Genomic DNA, 18,452 nt, shown 5'->3' with positions numbered 1-18,452 from the left:
TGATGACAGAAGGCTGCATTAGTGATTGCAAGTCAGTGTCCAGTAGCATACCACAGGGATCTGTGCTGGGTCCCCTATTATTCATCATTTATGTAAACAACATAGATGACTATGTGGGCGGTAGGATTAGTAACCATCCTCTGTTAATTACTTTCCCAACTAAGAGAAATATTTGCTGCCACTCACAAACTTATCTGATTTATCATTTCAGTTTGCAGGCATTAACATTGGAATCTCGCTTCCTGTAAACACTTCAATCGGCAACAAACATCTCAAATTGCATTTGTTCACACAAGAACACGAGCTGCAATTGCTGCAAACACACACCAGTGGAGACCAGCCCATTTCTCACAAAGAGCGGGCACAGTCTGAATGTTCTTCTCTCGTTCACTATCACTCCATCATTACCTGAGTATGAAATTCTGGGATGGAAAATAGAGTGAAGTTGATATTTATTAGGCTCTTCCTCCCGCGTTACAGTAATGCTAAAATGGCAGACAGAATTCCCAGAATGCTCTGGGTGATTTCAAACGGCCATTCTCGATCAGAATGGCCGCACTGCGCAAGCGCACCAAATCGTAAAGGAAATCCTGTCTAGCCGCGCATGCGCAAGGAGCTTGATCGAGCGCAGCCTCAGTAACACCGAGTCTCAGCGGTTCTCAGAGCCCGAATGAAAGCCGCCGGGCCCGTCGGACGTGCGGCGGGGGACCCGGGGGACGGCATTAGATCCCCTGGTCTTTCTGATATATATTGTTGACCGACTGCTTGGTGTATGGGACACCATTTCAAAATTTGCGGATGACATGAAACTTGGAGGTATTGTGAACTGTGAGGAGGAGAGTGTTAAACTTCAAAAGGACATAAGCATATTGGTGAAATGGGCCGATAAGTTCGACCTCAGAATGACCCGGGGCCGGCCCTGGGGAGCATGCGCACTCTCAATGCCGGGGAAGTCAGTGCATTTGATAGAGCCGTTTCTGGGATGCAGGGAATTGTGGGAACTGCAGTCACCATGGGCAGATGTTAGTAAGTGTTTTATTGCAGGTTGATTGTCAGTAGCTTGAAATGTGAACGTTTCTTTCTCCACATTTGCTGTCTGATGTGCTGTGTATTTCCAGCATTTTCTCTCTTTATTTCAGATTGCCACTATCCACATGATGTTGTCAGTGAATTGTTGCAGGTGTTGCTCACAAAACCAAGGTCAGAAACTCAAACTGACAATTGAAGAACACTTTTGAATCAGAATGGATGTTGGACATGGAAGTCGATCCTCGCTTACTTTGAAGGTATGTTCTTGTTGGCTGTTTTAGAACTGGAGAGTAGAGAGAGGAGAAGGTGGTGGGTTTAACTGCGAGCACTTTTGAGAACAGTAGGGCCCAAGCATTTCTGATATAAGGTCATTTACTGTTTCTTGTATAGTAACAGAGACTGACAGGAAGTAAATTTCACATTCACATGTAACAGCAGAGAGTGACAGATGGTGTTAATTCCACCCACACTCATATATTGTAAGAGAGATTGACGGAAAGTTAATTCATCGAATCATAGAATGATTACAGCACAGACAGAGGCCATTCTGCCCATTATATTCTATGCTGGCCTTCTGAAGGAGCAAATCACCTCTTGCCACTTCACCGCCTTTTCCACATAGCCCTGCACATTTTTCCTTTTTGGATAATAATCCAATTTTCTCTTGAATTCCTTAATTGAACCTGCCTCTACTACATTCTCAGGCACAATAACAGAGACTGACTGATAGAGAGTTAATTCCACACACTCAGTAACAGAGCCTGACAAATTGTTTGTTTATTCCTCACTCACACACAGTAACACAGACAGACAAATATGAGAGTGTGGAACTAACTCTCTTAATTTCTCTCAGCCTCTGTTGTTGTAAGTTAATTCCTCACTGAAATATTAATGGAAATTGAGAGGTCTTAACTCCACTCTCAGATGTCAGAACAAAGACTGGAAAAGAGAATTCCACACTCACAGCAACCAAGACTGAGCGATAGAGATAATTCCACACTCACATACCGTAACAGAGACTGACATGAGTTAATTCCATATTCTAATACACCTAGAGGCTGACAAAGAGTGAATTCCACACTCATATACAGTATCATAGGCTGCTCGAGAGATAGTTCCACTCTCAACCGTAACAGAGACTGACAGAGATGTAAATTACACACTCACATTCAGTAAGTGATGGACAGAGAATCAATTCCACACTCACATGCAGATAAGGCTGAGTTAATTTCACGCTGAAATACAGCAAAAGAGACTAACAGACAGAGGGTCAATCCCACACTGACAAATTAAAAATATAAGAAAGAGAAGCAGGAGGAGGCCATTCAGCCCATCGGGCCAGCTTCACCATTCAATAAGACCATGGCTGATCTGATTGTGGCCTCAAACCCACTCTCCCACCTGCCCTATAACCCTTGACTCTCCTGCCGATGAAAAATCTGTCTAACTCAGCATGAATATATGCAATGACCCAGCCTCCACTGCTCTCTAAGGTGGAGAATTACAAAGATTAAGGACGCTCTGAGAGAAGAAATTCCTTCCCATTTTTGTCTTAAATGGGAAATGTTTATTTTTAAACTGTGCCCTTTGGTTCCTTTTTCCCCACAAATGGAAACATCCCTCTCAACATCTACCCTGTCAAACCCCCTCAGAATCTTAGTTGTTTCAATGAGATCACCTCTCATTCTTCGAATCTCCTATGCAAATCAGCCCAACCTGCTTAAACATTCCTCATGAGACAACTCCTTCATCTCAGGAGTCAGTCTAATCAAACTTCTCTGAAGTGCCCCTATGCAGTTATATCCCTCTTTAAATAAGGAGACTCCAACAAAACACAGTACTCCCGGTGTAGTCTCACCAATGCTGTGTAGCTGTAGCAAGACTTCCCTACTGCTAAAGTAAATAGGCCCTTCCCATCCACTCTATCCAGGCCCCTCACAATTTTGTGCATCTCAATCAAATCTCCCCTTTGCTTCCTGTCTTCCAAGGAGAACAACCCCAATCCATCCAATCTTTCCTCATAGCTGCGATTTTCCAGTCCTGGCAACACCCTCATAAATCTCTGGACTCTCTCTACTACAATTGGATCCTTTCCGCAATGAGTTGACCGGAACTGCACACTACTCAAGTTGTGGCCTAACTAATGTTTGACGTAGTTTCAGCATAACCTCCCTGCTTTCATATTCTATGCCTCAGCTAATAAGTGAAAGGATTCCATATGCCATCTTAACCACCTTATGAACCTGTCCTGCTACCTTCAGGGATCTGTGGAAACTCACTTCAAGGTCCCTCACTTCCTCAACACCTCTCAGTATCCTCCCATGTATTGTGGCCTTGCATGAGACTCCAGACCCACAGCAATGTGGTTGATACTTAAATGCCCTCTTAGGGATGGTTTATAAATGCTAGCCTAGCCAGTGACACCCACATCCCATGAATGAATAAAAAAAATACATCACCTCACACTTCTCTGGGTTGAATTCCATTTGCCACTTTTCTGCCCACCTGATCAGTTCATTGATATCTTCCTGCAGTCTACAGAAATCCTCCTCGCTATCAACTGCTCGGCCAATTTTTGTATTGTCTGCAAACTTCTTGATCATTCCCCCTACATTTATATCCAAGTCATTTATCTTGGAATCATTCTTGTGAATCTCCTCTGTACTGTCTCCAATGCCTTCACATCCTTCCTTAAGAATGACACCCAGAACTGGACACAGTACTCCAGATGAAGCCTAAAAAGTGACTTATCCAAGTTCAACATGACCTCCTTACTCTTCACAGAATCACAGAATCTTGTACTCAGTGCCCCTATTAATAAAGCCTGAGATTCTATATGCTTTATTAACTTCTCCCTCAACATGCCCCACAATCTTCAGTGATTGATGTACATATACAATGAAGTGCCTCTGTTCCTGCACCTCCTTTAAAGGCTGTCCCTTTATTTAATACTGTCTCACTATATTTTTCCTACCAAAATGAATCACCTGACACTTCTATGCATTGAACTTCAGCTGCTACTTGCCTGCCCAATCCACCAACATGTCTTTGTCCTTTTGGAGTTCAAGACTATCCCAATCACAGTTGACAATGTTTCCAATCTTCGGATCATCTGCAAATTTTGAGATTTCTCATCTCGCTGCACACCACAGTCTAGTCCATTAGTATATATATCATTTGAATAATGTTTTGTTTTTCTATTCTTCCCATCAATGTTCCCCACATTGTATTCCATCTGACAAATGTTTTCCCACTGACTTAACCTTTCTATATCCTCTTGCAGACTCTTTGTGTCCCCTCACAGCCTGCTTTCCCACCTATCTATGTATTGTCTGAAAATTTGGTGATGCTCTCTCCATTCATCTGAGTCATTAATATAGAATGTAAATAGCTGAGAACCCGGCACTGATCCCTGTGACTCTCTACTGGTTGCAGTTTGCTAACTTGAAAGTGACCCACTTCCATAGAGTAACAGAGACTGACGGATTGAGAATTAATGACAATCACATTATTATAGATGGACAGAGAGTGAATTCCACACTCAGACAGTAACAGAGATTCACAGTGTGTTAATGCCACACTAAAGTAAACTATTGGAGACTAAAGGATAGAGAATTCATTCACACTCACATAAAGTAACAGAGACTGTCAAAGAGAGAGTTAATTCCATATTCAATTACACTCATCGAGAGAAAGAAATGCTGCACTCATATACAGTACCAAAGGCTGACAGTTAATTCCACTCTCACATGCAATAACAGAGATGAACAGAGAATTAATGCCCCACTTACATACAGTAATATAGAATACCAGATACAGAATTAATTCTGCCCTCTCACACTAACAAAGATGGACAGAGAGATAATTCCACACTGAAACTCAGAAGCAAATACTGACAGATGAGAGTTCATTGTGCACTCACACACAGTAATGGAGATGAGGGAGATTTAATTCCACATTGACATACAGCAGTAGAGGCTGACAGATACTGAATTAATTTCACACTCAGACAGACTAATGTTTAATGATAGGTAGAAAGTTATCATAATTCTGCCCTGAAACATAGCAACAGAGATGACGGATAGGGAGTTAATTGTGCAGATTGACTGATATTGGGGATTAATTAATTCCACATTCACATACAGTAACAGAGATGGGCAGAGAGAGAGTTAATTCCACACTCTCATACAATAGCAGTGACCTGGTTTTCACTTGAAGAATTCATCTGACATACATCATATGCTTCATTGTTTCATCATATTTCCTATCTTCCTCATTATCCAAGGAGCCCAGGCTTTGGTTCCCCTCCCTTTCCCCCTTATTGGAAAGTACCTAGTCTGTACCTGACACATCTCCTCCTGAAAGATCACCCATTGTTCTGTTACAGTTTTTCCTGTCAGTCTCTGGTTCCATTTCACCCTGGCTAAATCCCCTCTCCCCCCATTGAAGTTCGCTCCCTTCCAATCACTCTTACCCAAGGGTTCACCCACAGACACTTGGTTCACGCGGCCAACCTTGGCCCACCTCATTCCCCAGCACCAGATCCAGCAATGCCTCCTTCCTAACTGGACTGAGAACATCCTGGTCGAAGAAGTTCTCCTAAACACATTTCCAAAATCCCCAGATATCACCGCTTTATAGTTCTTATACATCTCTGTGATTTCCCTGCGTATTTGCTTCTCTATCTCACCACACCTCCATTTTTTTCCTTCTCTCTCTTTTCTGAACACTTTGTAGCCTTGAATATGAACCCGATCCTCACCATTTTTAAACCACGTTTCCATCATTGCCCCCACATCATTTTCCCACATGGCTCTTTGTGCTTCTAGCTCACCAGCTTTATTCACCGCTCTTTGTGCGATTACGCACATACATTGTAAACCTGTCCTTGTATTCCTCTTAGATTCCTTCTTCATCTACTCCTATCTTATATGGTTCTACTTCCTTCTCTAGTTATTCCTCTTTTCTACTTCTATATACTGGGGCTCACCCCCTGCCAGTTCAGTACAAATCCCCCCCAACCATATGAATGACCCTCCCCATGAGGGCATTGGTCCCAGTCTTGTTAAGGTACAACCTGTTCCTTTCGAATAGGTGTTTCCTGTCACAGAACTGGCCCCAATGTCCCAAGAATCTAAAGGCTCTCCCACCTCCTGCACTGGCCTCAAGCCATGTATTGATGCTCCCTATTTCTTCCTACATTTCTACTCTCACTATCACGTGGCACTGGCAGTAATCCAGAGATTACTCCCTTCGACATCCTACATTTTAACGACCTCCTGAGCTGCTGAAATTCTGACCGAGTGACCTCAATACCTGTCCCCCCTGTGTCATTGATACTGACGTGTACCACAACCTCTGGCTCACTCCCTTCCCCCTGCGGAATAATCTGCACCCTCCCCATGATGTCCTTTACCCTGGCCCCAAGGAGACAACACACCATGTGGAACAGAAAAGCCTGTCTGTCCGCCTGACTATGAAATCTCCAATAATGACTGCGTTTCTACTCTTTGCTGTTCCAACCTGTGCAGTTTCTTGCCCATTGATGCCATGGTCTGGACTGCACTCCTTCAGGGTGTCACCATTCCCAGCAGTCTGCAATTCTGAGTACCAGTTTGACAGTGAGAACAGTGACTGTGGGAGATAGAGGTTAAAATAGAGGGACTTCGGGAGGAAGAGGCTAAAACAGCGAGAGTTCGGGAGCAGAGAGGTTAAAACAGTGAGACTTTGGGAGAGTGAGGCTAAAATAGAGACTTCAGGATAGAGAGAGAGGTTAAAACAGATTTCGGGAGAGAGAAAGGTTAAAACAGAGAGTTCGGGAGAGAGAAAATTTAAAACAGAGACTTCGGGAGAGAAAGGTTAAAACAGCGAGACTTCGGGAGAGAGAGCTTAACACAGACAGACTTCGGGAGAGAGAAAGGTTAAAACAGACTTCGGGTGGGAGGTTAAAACAGGGAGATTTCGGGAGAGAGGTTAAAACAGCGAGACTTCGGGAGAGAGAGGTTAAAACAGAGACTTCGGGAGAGAGGTTAAAACAGAGACTTCGGGAGAGACAGGTTAAAACAGAGACTTCGGGAGAGAGAGGTTAAAACAGAGACTTCGGGAGAGAGGTTAAAACAGAGACTTCGGGAGAGAGAGGTTAAAACAGAGACTTCGGGAGAGAGAGGTTAAAACAGCGAGACTTCGGGAGAGAGAGGTTAAAACAGAGACTTCGGGAGAGAGAGGTTAAAACAGAGACTTCGGGAGAGAGAGGTTAAAACAGAGACTTCGGGAGAGAGGTTAAAACAGAGACTTCGGGAGAGAGGTTAAAACAGAGACTTCGGGAGAGAGGTTAAAACAGAGACTTCGGGAGAGAGGTTAAAACAGACTTCGGGAGAGAGGTTAAAACAGAGACTTCGGGAGAGAGAGGTTAAAACAGAGACTTCAGGAGAGAGGTTGAAACAGCGAGACTTCGGGAGAGAGGTTAAAGCAGAGACTTCGGGAGAGAGGTTAAAACAGAGACTTTGGGAGAGAGGTTAAAACAGAGACTTCGGGAGAGAGAGGTTAAAACAGAGACTTCGGGAGAGAGGTTAAAACAGAGACTTCGGGAGAGAGAGGTTAAAACAGAGACTTCGGGAGAGAGAGGTTAAAACAGAGACTTCGGGAGAGAGGTTAAAACAGAGACTTCGGGAGAGAGAGGTTAAAACAGAGACTTCGGGAGAGAGGTTAAAACAGAGACTTCGGGAGAGAGAGGTTAAACAGAGACTTCGAGAGAGAGGTTAAAACAGAGACTTCGGGAGAGAGAGGTTAAACAGAGACTTTGAGAGAGAGGTTAAAACAGAGACTTCGGGAGACAGAGGTTAAAACAGAGACTTCGGGAAACAGAGGTTAAAACAGAGACTTCGGGAGAGATGTTAAAACAGAGACTTCGGGAGAGAGGTTAAAACAGAGACTTCGGGAGAGAGGTTAAAACAGAGACTTTGGGACAGAGAGGTTAAAACACAGACCCTTCCGGAGGGAGAGGTTAAACAAGCAAGACTTCGGGAGAGAGAGGTTAAAGCAGCGAGACTCAAGTAGGAGTAAGGGTAAAATAAAAGCAAGAGTCCATATTCGATTTAGTTAAGTTATGCCTGGGGAGCTCAGTGCTGTGATTTGCACATCCTGCGCTATGTGGGAAATCCTAGACTCTCCCGGCGGTCTGGATGACCATGTGTGCAGGAGGTGCCTCCGACTGGAGGAACTCGAGCTCCTGGTTTAGCAGCTTGAGCGGCAGATGGGGGCACTACGGTGCATCCATGAGGCTCAGAGGCTCATGAATAGCACGTTTCAGGACGTGGTCACCCTGCAGCTGAAGGAGGTGCAGGCAGAGAGGGAATGGGTGACCACCAGACAGAAGAAGGGCACCAGGCAGGTAGTGAGGGAATCCCCGAGTGCACCACACTTGCAAACTGTTTTTCGGTCATGGAGAGTGACGGTTCCTCTGAGGAGGCCAACCAGAGCCAAGGCCATGGCACTGTGGGTGGTCCAGCTGCTCAGTGGGGGAGGACAGTGGCAATAGTGGGAAGGGATTCATTAGTGAGGGGACTAAACAGGCGCTTCTGTGGCAATAGGCGTAACTCCTGGTTGGTATGTTGCATCCCAGGTACAGGGTTAAGGATGTCACGGAACAGCTGCAGGACATTCTGAAGGGGGGAGGGTGATCGGTCAGAGGCCATGGTTCATGTTGGGACCAATAACATAGGAAGAAAGAGAAATGAGGGCCTGCAAGCAGACTTTAGGGAATTAGGTGGGAAATTGAAAAGCAAGACTTCAAAGGTGGTAATCTCCGGATTACCCCGGGTGCCACACAGGAGTGAGTATAGGAGCATAAGGATAGAGCAGATGAATGCGTGGCTGGAGAGATGGTGCAGGTGGGAGGGCTTTAGATTCCTGGGACATTGGGACCGTTTCTGGGGTAGTTGGGACCTGTACAAGTTGGACAGGTTCCATCTGAACAGGAACGGGAGCAGCATCCTCACGGGGAGGTTTGCTAATGCTGTTGGGGTGGATTTAAACTAAATTGTTAGGGGGATGGGATCCTGAAAAGTTGTTCAGAGGGGAGAGAAGCTGAGATGGAATGAGAAGTTAAAACACTAGTAAGTGAGTCTGAAAGGCAGAGGAAACATAGGCCACTTCTGAAAGAAGTGAGTTTAGCAAGGCTAAGTGGAATGTATTTTCATGCAAGGAGCCTGAGGAATAAGACAGATGATCTGAGGGCACAAATTGGCAAGTGGGAGAATGATATCATAGCTATGACCGAGACCTGGCTGAAAGAAGGGCAGCTCAACATTCCTGGTTATAATGTATTCAGACATGATAGGGGGAGACGGGGGTGTAGGTGGATAGAAGAGGAAGGGGGTATTGATCAAGGAATCAATTATAGCAGTGAGGAGGGATGATATCATGGAAGGGTCATCAAATGAGGCCATATGAGTAGAATTAAAAAACACAGAAGGGGCAAACATGCTGTTGGGTGAGAGAGAGGGAGATAGAGGATGAAATATGTAATTAAATTTCAGAGATGTGGAAGAATAATAAGGCAGTAATAGTCGGGGATTTTAACTACCCAAACATAACTGGGATAGTTTCAGTGTGCAAGGTAGGGAGGGAGCAAAATTCTTAAGTTGCAACCAGGAGAACGTTTTTAGCCAGTGCGTAGAAAGCCCAACAAGGGAGCAGGCAGTTCTGGACCTAATATTGGGAAATGAGCCCAGGCTGGTGGAAGGCAGATCAGTAGGGGAGCATTTTGGAGATTGTGACCATAACTCAGTTTGATTCAGTAGAGTTATAGAAAAGGATAAGGTTGGGCCAAGAATAAAAGTTCTAAACTGGGGAAGGGCTAATTTTACGAAGATGAGGTACGATTTGGCCCAAGTGGACTGGGAGCAGCTCCTTGCAGATAAAACTGTGTCAGAGCAGTGGGAGGCATTCAAGGAGGAAATAACGAGAGTACCGGGCAAGTATGTTCCTGTAAAGACAAAGAGGAGGACCAAGTCCAGAGAACCCTGGATGTCAAGGGACATGAAGGTTAGGATTAAGGAAAAAAGAGGTTATGACAGATACCGAGGGCTCAATAAGGCTGAGTGCTAGAGGAGTATAAAAAGTGCAAGGGGAACTTAATAAGGAAATTAGGGAAGCTAAGAAAATGCATGAGCAAAATTGGTGGGTAGAATGAAGGAAAACCTAAAGGGTTTTTTGAAAATATATAAACAGCAAGAGAACAACTAGGGAAAGAGTAGGCCCAATTAGGGACCATAGAGGTGACCTGTATGTGGACCCATAAGACGTGGGTAAAGTCCTCAAAGAATACATTGCATTGGCCTTCAGAATGGAAAAGGACAACGCAGATAAAGACATCAGGGTGAAGGACTGTGAAATATTAGATGAAATTAACATAGAGAGAGAGGAGGTACTAGAGAGTTTAGTGGCCCTAAAAGTAGATAATCAGCAGGCCTGGATGAGATGTATACCAGCCTGTTGAGGGAGGCGAGGGAGGCGAGGGAAGCGATATCAGGGGATTTGGCAGGAATTTTCAAATCTGCTCTGGCCACAGGGGAGGTACCAGAGGACTGGGAGACAGCTAATGTCCCATTATTAAAAAAGGGAGGAAGGGATAGATCAGGAAATTACAGGCCTGTCAGTCTAACCTCAGTGGTGGGGAAGTCCTGAGAAAGAACTCTGAGGGACAGAATATATCTGCACTTAGAGAGACTCGGATTAATCAGGGATAGTCAGCATGGATTTGTTAAGGGAAGATCGTGTTTGACAAATTTGATCAAATTTTTTGAGGAGTTAACCAGGAGTGTTGATGATGATTATACATTTGATGTGGTCTACATGGGCTTTAGTTAGGCTTTTTTTTTAAGGTCCCCCATGGCAGACTGGTCAAGAAAGTGAGTGCACAAGTGATCCACGGCAGAGTGGCACATTGGATCCAAAATTGGCTGAGAGGCAGGAAGCAGAGGGTGATGGTAGAGGGATGTTTCTGTGGCAGGAAGTTTGTTTCCAGTGGGGTTCCACAGGGCTCAGTGCTGGGGCCCTTGCTGTTTGTGGTGTACTTAATGATTTGGACTTAAATGTAGGGGGTATGATCAAGAAGTGTGCGGATGACACGAGAATTGGCCTGGTGGTAAATAGTGAGGAGGATAGCCGTAATCTGCAGGAGGATATCAATGGACTGGTCAGGTGGACAGAGCAGTGGCAAATGGAATTCAACCTGGATAAGTGTGAGGTAATGCACTTGGGGAAGGCTAACAAGGTAAGGGATGACACTGAATTGTAGGACCTTGGAAAGTACTGAAGATCAGAGGGACCTTAGTGTGCATGTCCACAGATCCCTGAAGGCCGCAGGGCAGGGCATTTGTTGCCCATTCCTAATTTCCCTTGTTCAGGAGGCAATTCAGAGTCACCCACATTGCTGTGGGTCTGGACCAGGTAAGGATGGCAGGTTTCCTTCCCTAAAGGGCATTAGTGAACCAGATGGGTTTTTACGACGATCGACAATGGTTTCATGGTCATCATTAGACTTGCCCTGATGGGATTCGAACCCGGGTCCCCAAAGCATTACCACTGCGCCACTGCCGACTTGCCTTTATTAGCTGAGGCATAGAATACAAGAGCGGGGAGGTTATGCTGGAACTGTATAAAACACTGTCTCAGCCACAACTGGAGTACTGAGTGCAGTTCGGGTCACCACATTATAGGAAGGATGTGATTGTACTGGAGAGGGTCAGAGGAGATTTACCAGGATGCTGCCTGGGCTGGATGTTCTGAGCTATGAGTAAAGATTGGATAGGCTGAGGCTGTTTTCTTTGGAGCAGCAAAGATTGAGAGGGGACCTGATAGAGGTAAATAAGATTGTGAGGGGCACAGACTGGGTGGATAGGAAGGCACTTTTTCCATTAGTAGAGGGGTCAATAACCAGGTGACATAGATTTAATGGAAGAGGTAGAAGGTTAAGAGGGGAGTTGAGGAGAATATTTTTCACTCAGTGGGTGGTGGGAGTCCGGAACTCACTGCCTGAAAGGTGGTTCAGTCAGAAACTCTCATAAATTTAAGAAGTATTTGGATATTCACTTGCGTTGCCATAGCCTCCAGGGCTATGGGCCAAGCGCTAGAAAATGAAATTAGTGTCGTCAGATCTTTGTTGACCCGCGCTTACACGATGGGCCGACTGGCGTCCTTCTGTGCTGTAAACGTCTCTGAGTCAATGGGTGGCACAGACCCCAAGGTCTCCTGCATTTCCTGCCTCTTCCTACTCTTGTGATGGCCGCCCATCTACTACCCTGAACACACTCCCTTTGGGGTGTTCACCACCTGGAACGTACGATCCAGGAAACTCTCATCCTCCCCGATGCTCCGCAGTGACTCCAGCTGCCCCTCAACTTCGGAAATCCTGAGCTCGAACTCGAGCAGCTGCAGGGACTTCCTACACATGTGGCCCCCAAGGCCTGAGGTTCCCAAATGGGTCAGGAACTGCAAGCAACAGGTCTCAGCTGCCCATCCGTGATCGAAAACAAACCTCTATTCCTTCTTATAGAATCGAATGAGTACCTTGTTTAAACTCTAAATTGTATTTAATATCTCTTGACCTGCTCTGCACTAATACTCTTATTACATTTACACTGACTGTCACACTTACCCTGATTGAAATGTTTAATTTTCCAGCTCCTAGTTTAAATCAAAGCCCAATTTAGAGAAATCTGCAGAAACCAACCAGCTCCCTTCTTTCCCCTGATATCATGCTTTGACTATTTATTATAAACATGGCCGGTTTGCTCCAACCCCTCCCTCACAGCTCTTTATCCCCCCCACCGCTCTCACTCTTCTCTCCTTCTCTCTCTCACTGCTGCTCTCGGGCTGCTCTGCCGCTGCTCTTTATCCACCCTCCAGCCTCATTCAGCTCTCACTCTCACTCTCAACTCCTCCACAGTCCCAAGTTTCTGACTGTTTAGGAAATTCTCTGATCTTTCTTTGCTCCAAGATGGGTGACCTCACACATCCCCATATTGAACACCATCGGCCACAGTTTTTGTTCACTCACTGAATCTGTCAATGATCCTTTGAAACTTGCTGCTCCCACCTACACTACTAACCATGTCACCTAACCTAGTGCCATCAGCAAACTTAGATATTGTCTGGAATTTATTAAATTTTAAAAGAGCTCTGAGAATGGGAATAGAACAGCCGCCTGACGTGACAGAGCATTGGTTCTGCCTAAATCCCTCCACTCTGAAAACAACCGCTCACCTCTACATTATCCTTTCTGCCCCTTATTCAATTTTATATCCATGCTGCCACTGCCCATTTAATCCCACCTGCTTGAATTTTACTAACAAGTCTGTTATATGGAACTTTTTCAAACACCTTTGGAAGTCCAGGCTCACATCATCAAACTCACTCCCCTGGTCAATGTTCTCTGAAACTTCATCAAACACCATTAAGTATTTCAGTCATGATTTTCTGTTCATCAATCTGTACTGGCTGTCATTTATCAACCCATGTTCTACGAAGTGACAATGAATTTTATACTGGATTATTGTCTCTAAACGTGTCCCCATCACTACCATTTGACTAACTGGTACTGGGTTTATCTCTCTCTATTTTAAACACAGATGTAACATTAACAACCTTCAGTTCTCTGGCATCACTCCCATATCCAAGGAAAGATGAAAAGATTGTGGCTTAAGTCTCCACTATTTCCACCCTTCCCTCAGTAATCCAGGATGTATGGCATCCGGATCAGGTGACTTTTCTGCTGTGAGAGCTGCCAACCTTTTAACTGCCTCTTCTTTATCTATTTTCATCCTATCCAGTTTCTCCACCAGCTCCTCCTTTACTGTGGCATTAGCAGCATCCTCTGTTTCGTGCTGACAGATGTAATGTTCTCATTGAGCACCTCAGCCCTCTGCCTCCACTGATCTCCTAACCAGCCGACCCTTTCAGTGACTCTCCGTTTTTTGTTAAAGGTCTGCGTTGTCTTCTCTTGTGTTACCTTCTAATCCTTCCTCATGCACTCACTGACTGCTGCTCTAATTTCCTTTTTTATCGGTTCTCTGCTGTACTTTATTTATCGCGCTTGTTTCTCTAATGTTTTATGAATCTGACATTTACCATCAGCCTGCTTTGGAGGTCCAACAGAGCATACGATGCACTTAATCCCCGCTGTCAACAAATCCATGTTTTAAAGTCTTCACTCTACAATTCACTCTCTCTGTGTTTGAGCTCAGAGGTCACTCAATTTCTCGTTTGCAATTTAATTGTCCCACTTTCTTTATCACAGTGTAACTTGCATGTTCTGCAATGATGCATCTATTCCACTAAGTTCAATAAATCTTGTTCTAAAGAGAATGCTTTATCCAGACAATATCTCCACTTGATGAACTGATGATGCACGGAGCTCTCAGCTTTTACTCATTGATCTTGACAAGAGTTGATCCATTTTGATGTTGACTTGTTCACTGGTGTCGATTTACTCTGTTCTTCACCTGATTCCTCTGCTGTCCAGAGAAGTTCTCTCAGCAGAGTTCTCAATAATAACTTGACTTTTCCTCTCAGGATTTCAACCTTGATGGTTTTTGAACTGTTGTATTAAAGGATTTAGTTTTTCTCCTGTCTCCCTAGCTCTCCTCATGGTCAAGAAGGAAGTTTCACTGCTGCATTTTCAAGCAGCTGACAGCTTTATTTGAAAAATCATTGAGACAGGATTTTGGGTTTGAATCCAGTCACAAATCTGATGCCTTGTGGCTCCAGCTGTCATGTGACCTGCCAGAGGATGACATCATAGTTGTCCTAGTCATGTAGCTGTGGATTGGACGATTTCTTAAACACTTTGACTGGGGCTGACTTGGTCACACTCGGCTTTGAAACACAAGGATATGTCTTCAAATCCCACACCAGAATTTGTGTGTAACAAGTAAGACTGACACTCCAGTACATTACTGAGGGAGTGCTGCTGTATTGGAGGTGCTGTCCATCAAAATAAGGCCATAATACAAAGAAATATTTGTAAAAAGAGAAGTCTAAATGCACTGTATCTGAATGCACGGAGCATTGGGAATAAGGTGGATGAATTGACACTGCAAATAGATGTAAACGGGCACAACATGATTACGAGAATAGAGACGTGGATGTAGGGTGACCAATTCTGGGTACTGAATATCCAATGGTTTTCAATATTTAGGGAAGCCAGGCAAAATGGAAAAGGAGGTGGCATGGCATTTTTCTTTAACGATGAAATCAGTGCAATATTGAGAGAGGATATTGGTTCATAAAATCTAGATGTAGAATCAATCTGTGTAGAGCTAAGAAGCAACGAAGGGCGGAAAACATTAGTGGGAGATGTATATATGACTCCAAGCAGTATTGATAAAGTAGGGGATGGCATTAAACAGGGATTTAGAGATAAATGTTTCGAGCATACGGCAGTGATCATGGGCAACTGAAGTTTCTCAGAGAAATAATTTCTTCCCAATGTTTCCTGCGCACTCTCTAATGTCGCCACATCTTTCTAAAGTGTGATGATCATTGTTGGACACAATGCCCTGCTCCTGGCCCAACCATTATTTTATAAAGCTGCAGCGGTTCAAGAAGACAACTCACAATCTCCATCTCAAGGGCAATTAGGGATGGGCGATAAATGCAGGCCTAGCCAGCGACGCCCACATCCATGAATGGATTAAAAGGACGTAGCTCGGATGCTAGAAACCTGAAATGAAAACAGGGAATGGAAACACTCAGCCAGTCTGGCAGCATCTGTGGAGAGGGAAAGAGAGTATCCGGAAAAGAGTCATATTAGACTCGAAATGATAACTCTGTTTCTCTCTCCACAGATGCTGCCTGACCTGCTGAGTTTTTCTAACATTTCCTCTTTTGATTTCAGTGTTTATAACGATTCTCCATTGCTGTTTTGTTTTTCTGCTCGATACTTCTATTTATAAAGCCCAGGAACCAGCGTGCCTTTTGTTCAGGTCTCCGTGGGAACCTATAGAATCAAATTTACCCAATGACCTCAATGAGAAAACCAAAAGACAAGATTTCGCTTCTTATGTTTTTACTTCTTACTTTGTTTTAACAAACAAACCAAAATCAACTTCAATTACACATGATTTAACAGGCAGATTGCTGTCGATGTAAAGTATAAATGACTTATTCAGATTGATTTCACCTTGAAAAAAAGTAGCCTGTTCACTCAATTTGGAGATTTCTGCATTTGGAACCCTCAGTCTCTCGGCTCTTTAAAACAAAGGGAATGTTTTCTGATTTCGAAGCTCGTATCGAAATTCCTGCAACACTCTCTTCCTGCCCTGCTAAAAAGTCCATCACTTTCAACTGTGTGTGTTTATATCTCATTCTCTGTAACACCTCTCCAAATAACACATTTGTAGCCTAAAGCCCTTCCTATCACACGGCTCTGTGAATGTGTCAATGATAGTTTGGAGCTCTGTCTCTGAGTTTGCGCAGACACAAGTGTCGTCAGCGCGCTGCAGTTCGATGACAGGCTGGGGTGATCTCGGTTCTGGAATGGAGGTGACGTAGGTTGAGCTGTTTCCTGCTCGTCCTGTAGAGTAGCTCCACCCCGACGAGGAGCTTCATGGAGATGGGGTGGGGTGTTGCAGTGATGGAGGTGGAAAAGAGATTTGGTGTGATGACACAGACTTGCTTGACCCCAGTTTGCACTAGTGTGGGTCTGCAGCAGATCCCTTGGTAAGGATCACGGTTTGCATGTCATCCTGCAGCAGGCGGAGGGGGGGTGACTTTTTTCTGGGGGCAGAAAAATTCCAGGAGGATGCTCCACAGTCCCTCCCAGTTGATAGAGTTGAAGGCCTTTGTGGGGTCAAAGAAGACCATGAAAAGAGGTTGCTGCTGCTCGCTGCATTTTCTTAGGCTTGTCTTCCTGTGAAGATCATTTTCAATGTTCTGTTTGATGGACAGAATCCGCATTGTGACTCTGGCAGGAGTTCTTCAGCCATGGAGAGAAGGTAATTGAGGAGGACTCTTGTAACGACTTTCCCTGTGGTGGACAGCAGAGATTCCCCTCTATAGTTACCGCAGTCAGTCTGGTCTCCTTTTCTGAAGATAGTCATAATTAGGCATCTCAGAGATACCCTGGTATGCTCTCCTTCCAGATGATGGAGATGAGGTCCTGTATTTTCTTTAAGAATAGTTCTCCACCCTATTTTAGTGTTTCGGCAGGGATTCCACCTTTGCCGGCGGCCTTGGTGGTTCTTAGCTGTCGGATGGCCTTTCCAACCTCATGTCGGGCTGGGATTGTGCTGAGCTGGTGGCGGGTAACATGCTGTGGAATGTGGTCGAGGGCACTCATGTCGAGGACTGAGTCTCGGTTGAGGAAATCGGAGAAGGTCCCCTTTCCAATGAGCCGGATTGCATCTCTGTCCTTGATAAGCGCCACTCCATTCTTAGCTCTCAGTGGGGTATGTCCTTGGGTGCTTGGGCTGTAAATGGTCCTGACTGCACTGAAGAACCCACACATTCCGAGGCTGCCCGCGAGTTGCTGTATTTACTGCGATCCTTGCACCAACCATCAGTTCTTTAATTCACGGGCTTTTTTTCCTCTTTCAGATAATCATGTAGCGACAGAGAACGGGGGAAGTCCATTCGGACAATGGGCTGAGAGAAAGGAGAGATCCCCCAGGGCTGGTGTATTTTTGCAACAATTATTGCTTGTGTCCATGTGCGAATGGAAGCAACTTGAGTGTTTGGTTGCAGATTGAAATGCTTACTGGAAGTATAAAGCTGATATAAATTTCCTGTAATGAAGGCTCCGAGTTTTTGTATCGAAGTTCAAATCCTTCTTTTCTGTCCGTATGGCAACCTGAACAGCAGAGGAGGGTTTCGATCCATCGACTTGTGGGTTATGAGCCTAGCACGCTTCCGCTGCGCCACTCTGCTTTGAAGCAGGAGCTTCAAATTAATATTAATGCTGCCTGGGAGCCAAGCAACCATTCACTTGTTCATTTATTTTTAAAGGACATCTGTTGGTGAGCTCAGCCTGGCTGCACAACCCCACTTCACACCACCGGGAACAGAGCACAGAGCGGAAGACACACAGAGAAGCAGTAAGACACGACCAGGGCACACAAAGACAGGCACAAAAAAGTGCCTGTCAAACCAGGAAGAAACTGAAATGGAGAAACTGATCATTTATGAGAAAAGGTGTTTGCAGTTGCATGAAGATCGGCCCTTTTTAAAATAGATTTCCTGTTGTGTAACTGTGCTTTCTGCTGTACAACTGTTCTCTCTGTCGTGGAACTGTGACAGACCTTCACTGTGGCTGTGTAAAATGCTTCCCTGTTTTGCAAATATGTTCCCGGCTGTGTAAAAGCGCCACATGTTTTGTAAAAGTGTTTACTCTTGTGTGAAGATGATCTCTGCTGGCCTGTGAA

The 18,452-nt window shown here is 44.8% G+C and overlaps 1 long non-coding RNA gene across 1 annotated transcript; it reads left to right on the top strand.

Annotated features, from left to right (window-relative positions):
- The first annotated feature begins 619 nt into the window (after window positions 1-619).
- Window positions 620-18,452, top strand: LOC144674127 (uncharacterized). Its single transcript, XR_013574475.1, has 3 exons — window positions 620-816; window positions 1,140-1,286; window positions 18,037-18,452. It is a non-coding gene; the product is annotated as an uncharacterized LOC144674127 (long non-coding RNA).

Source organism: Cetorhinus maximus, unplaced genomic scaffold, assembly GCF_964194155.1.
Source record: "Cetorhinus maximus unplaced genomic scaffold, sCetMax3.hap1.1 HAP1_SCAFFOLD_566, whole genome shotgun sequence".
In the NCBI taxonomy this organism is placed as follows: Eukaryota; Metazoa; Chordata; class Chondrichthyes; order Lamniformes; family Cetorhinidae; genus Cetorhinus; species Cetorhinus maximus.
Note: the sequence above shows the minus strand (reverse complement) of the source record. Positions and strands in the feature narration are given on the sequence as shown.